At 46.7% G+C, this 4,805-nt stretch overlaps 1 pseudogene; it reads left to right on the top strand.

The window, feature by feature from the left end:
• Positions 1-515: 515 nt before the first annotated feature.
• Positions 516-854, top strand: LOC107525975 (large ribosomal subunit protein eL43 pseudogene; annotated as a pseudogene).
• Positions 855-4,805: the final 3,951 nt, after the last annotated feature.

Below are 4,805 nucleotides of genomic sequence, written 5' to 3'. Positions count from 1 at the left end.
GCTAATCAGTGTAAATAAATCTGAAAAAATTCTCCCTCTCTCTCTCACTATTATATCCTGGCACTAAGGGTTCCTAAATGTAAAACAAATTGTTATCAAGGAAAATCACAGGGGAGAGCTTTACAAATAGAATAAGTTTTTATTTCTCAGGGTGGCCCTAAAGGATCTGAAGGCAAATATTGGGACTAGATAGTCTCTCCAGGTCCTTTCCGATCCTGTGACTTCACAGTGCCAAATCCTGAAAGACAGTCTGGGTGGTACCTACTAAAATATACATATTGTTCTAGCCATTAAAAGACAATGATATACCATAGTTCTTACGGGTTTGACAAATTGGGAAAAACTGCTGAACTATGAAAACAGTTTTAAATCTCAACTGGTACAGATCTTGCATACCTCGGGAAATGTTCTGAAATCTTGACTAATCAACAAGAATTTCAGCAAAGACATTGCTTTACTTTCTTTCCATTAAAACTCTACAGGAGCTCTTGGGGTCCGACCGGGTTTGCGGCAAGATGGCTGAACGCACCAAGAAAGTGGGAATCGTCGGTAAATACGGGACACGTTATGGTGCTTCCCTCCCAAAAATGGTGGAGAAAATTGAAATCAGCCAGCATGCCAAGTACATTTGCTCCTTCTGTGGCAAAACCAAGATGAAGAGACGAGCTGTGGGGATCTGGCACTGTGGTTCCTGCATGAAAACAGTAGCTGGTGGTGCCTGGACCTACAACACCACTTGTGCTGTCACAGTAAAGTCTGCCATCAGAAGACTGAAGGGATTGAAAGACCAGTAGAAGCTCCACACTTTGAAACATTGCTAGCCTATAATAAATGGGTTAATTTATATTAAAAAAATAAAAATAAAATAAAATTCTACAGGAACCTAGAGGTCTTCAGAAGATACAGAAACTGTTTTCAAATACAGATACACATACACACAATCACACAGAAATAAAATAATTTAATGAACATATGGATTTTTGCAAATGCTGAAGCTTGTTGCCAATTTTGTAGTTCATATTGCTGAAAGTCAGCATATGCTGATAACCATGTGCTTATAAAATACTCTCATAGTAAAGACAAAAGATTGCGCCTTGGCATGTTCACCGGCCACGTGGGCGATGACACCAGACTCTTACTTCACCCAAAATCCAGGAGAGCGGAGTGAGGAAGCCTCTTCTGCAGCTTTATGTCATCTGTTCAATACCTTAGCACTCCTGACGTAATTGCTCGCTGTGTGAACAGCTCCCCAACATGAAAACAAATGAAAGTAGGCCTTTAAGTATTTAGTAATTGTAAAAATATTTGGGAAGATAAAACATGGGATTTTTGTGTGATAGTTTCCAATGACAGCTGGAAATATGATTTTTCTTTACTTCAGGAAACGAAAACCTCTGGGATTTTTCAAATGTTTATTTTGGACAAAGACTATGAAAACAGTCAGTATTTACCCTGGTGCCATTTGAAGCTCATGCTTTGTACACTTGGGCTGTTTGGGTCTGAGATGGGCTCCAGCAAATTTTCATCTGGGTAGACGTCGCTTTGACTTGGAGGAAACGCTATCTGTCACAGAATCTCTGCTGGGGAGAAAACTCCAACCATGAATGAGCTTCTTTAAAAATGTCTTCTTTCAAGCTTGCGATCCTTTGGGGAGGTCAGAAAGTCAGGAATTTAAGACTTTCCCTAAATAAAGGGGTTCTGGTACATCTGGAAGATGGATCGTTTTCCCTCTTCCTTACAAAGGCACCGGATTTCAAGCTAACCTACCCATTATGATACCTACATTTCTCATTCTCAGACTTCTCTAACTACGGCTCACATTAGAAGGGGGGAAATGATCTCTGATGGTTTACAGAGTGTGTGTGAGACCCTCTTTCAGCTCTGCTTTTAAGACCTACACCTGTGCCTTCTCTTCATAGGGGAGGGGAGGGAGAATATATTTTTTTGTTCATTCACTTTATCTGCAAGTCTTACGAAAGCATCTTGCATCAAAGTGTTCTTCTACTTTACCCCCATGTTTCCATGTTTTTTCATCTGGTTAGTGTTATGGGTTCACAATCATTTCAACATCTTAAAAGGATTTCCCACTCTTGATTGAGGTAGCGAGGAAGTGGATTCGAGGAAGACAAAGATTTAGGCAAGGAAGCCAGCTAATATTCGCAAAACAGCAAGGTCAGGAGGAGTCTGGGAGTACATGCGTGGGATCAGGAGATGGACCTTTCTAGAAGAGGGTGTCATCTAGACCATGTCTACCCAGAAGTCTCATCATAGAGCTCATAAAAAACAAGTTTACTTCTTGTCCTTGTTGTGGTTCCCTTGGCACGGGGACCCAACTGTTTATTAAAGCACCGAGTTTACTTACATAGGCAATTATAGACAGCACGTGCTCAGAGTGGCAGAGATGGACATTGGTATTGTTCACTATACTTTTAACCTAAATCTTAATCTCTTCTTGAATCAACATCAAAACGTAGTGATAGTAACATGATTGTTAGCGGAGGAACCATGTCTTCAAAAAAAAACAAAACTGTGTGAAAACCCAGTATACAAAATGACTGTAAGTAGAGCTGTTCTTGGTCCCCGGTGGGAGGGGACCTGAGACCCAACTCACTCCATCTCCCCACAGTCCCTGACAAGCTGTTCTCAGAGCATGATATGGAAATCATTGCTATAACCAAACACCTCTGCTTTTGAACCTACACACATCTAGAACAACACATGCTAACAAATGGATTCTCACTGTGAGTAATACACTGCCAGGCTTCCATATCCCTGAGGCCTGTACATGAGACAGTCCATGGGTTGTACCTACTCATTCATAAACGCTTACCAAGCACCTATCCTGCCAGGCACTGTCCTGGGAGCGGGAACGCAGTGATGAGTCACATGGCTATGATCCCTGCCTGCAGAGAAACATCCTGTGCAATGGGGCGCTAGTGAAATGAAAAAGCGGTTGTTGACTGAAACAAGACGGCGGCAGCTGCCCCCGCCGCCTCCCGCAACCACATCAAAAGTACAACTAAAACACAGAACCGCCATCACTCAGAAACTCCAGAAATCTGGCTGCACAGAAGCCCCACAACCAGGGAACTGAAGGAGCACCGAGACCATAGGAGGGGCGGAGACGCGGGCGGATCGGGGCTGAATCCCGGAGACGGGTGTGGGCCCGCGGCGGAAGTTGAAACCCGGGAGGGAATATTGGCTGCGGAGGTTTCCCGGAGGGGGGAGGGGTCCCAGCCCCACAGCAGGCCCCCAGCCCAGGGCTCCAGGGCCGGGAAGAGACGTCCCCACAACTCCGGGCTGTGAAACCAGCGGGGACTGTCCCTGAGGGTCGCAGAGACTGCAGGAGCCCCAGCAGCTCCTCTCAAAGGGCCCGGCACGGACTCACTCGGACGCTCCCTCTGAGCCCAGCGCCGGGCAGCGGCCTGAAAGGACCCGGGACACGGGGAGGAACTAACCTGCCTGGAATCCGGGCGAGAGGCGGAGGGGCGGCTTCCTCCCAGGCAGAAGGGCTGCAGAGGACATGGCTCCTTGGCGAGTCCTCCCCGCACACAGCCGGCAGGCAGGCGCCATATTTGAGTCGCCAGCACCTGACTCGCACCTTTGGCCCCGCCCCGTGATTCCCGGAGGCCCCGCCCCTCCCCACCTGCAGCTCATCCAGGCCATTTCCAGGGGCTTTTCTGTGCAAGTGGCCTCTCGAGCCTCATGCTTAGGACTTTCCTAAAGCCTCTCAAACAAGCAGCAGTGTGCCCCATACGGCTTCATAAGTGGCCCCAGGCCTGGCACTAGCGGCAGCTGCATTGGCTCATAGCTTGGCCTCTCCTGGACACCCCCAAGCCCAGCACAAGTAGCGGCCAACTATGCTTTGCTGTGTAGTTCATGCTGGGTGGCCCTGGGCAAGGCACTGGCACAGGCTGACTTTGCACCTCCCGGGAGGCCCCAGAGACAGTGCACCTGGTGCTCAGACTCGACCATGCTGGATTACAACCCTACCACATCCACCAGTGACACACTCAAGGGGCACACTTGGTGAACACCAAAGCTCCACTGAAGTAAATCCTGCTCCATAGGGGTGTCTCCAGCACAGCAGCTCTTTGACTATAGTTGCAGCTGTTCCTCATAGCCAATTGGCCTGGGGGTCAATTCCTCCCAGTGACACCAACAGCAACCAAGGCTCAACTACAACAGGACAGTGCACACAGCCCACACAGGGGAGCACCTAGAAGGCCCAGCTCAGGTGACTGGGGAGGCTGAGCCACTGGGCCCTACAGGACACCTACTACACAAAGCCACTCTACCAATTCCAGGAGACACAGCAGCTCTACCTAATACCTAGAAACAAACACCTGGAAGCAGCCAAAATGTGGAGGCAAAGAAACATGTCACAAAGGAAAGAACAAAGGAAATCTCCAGAAAAGGAACTAAATGAAATAGAACCAAGCAAGCTACTGCATACAGAGTTCAGAATTATGGTTATAAGGATGCTCAAGGATATTAGTAAGACTATTACGAAAACAAGTGAAACCATCAATGGCCTAATAAAGTACCAATCAGAAATGAAGGATGCATAAACTGAAATGAATAATTTACAGGGAATCAACAGTAGAGGATGCTGAGAATCATCAGCAATTTGGAACATGAGGAAACAAAAAACACCCAACCAGAAGAGCAAAAAGAAAAAAGAATCTAGAAATATGAAGATTGTATAAAGAGTCTCTGGGACAACTTCAAGAGGCCCAAAATTCATATTATTGGGGTGCCAGAAGAAGAAAAAGCAAGAAATTGAAAGCCTATTTGAAAAAATA

The sequence above is a fragment of the Miniopterus natalensis genome, chromosome 1 (assembly GCF_054644295.1).
Source record: "Miniopterus natalensis isolate mMinNat1 chromosome 1, mMinNat1.hap1, whole genome shotgun sequence".
Classification (NCBI taxonomy): domain Eukaryota; kingdom Metazoa; phylum Chordata; class Mammalia; order Chiroptera; family Miniopteridae; genus Miniopterus; species Miniopterus natalensis.
Note: the sequence above shows the minus strand (reverse complement) of the source record. Positions and strands in the feature narration are given on the sequence as shown.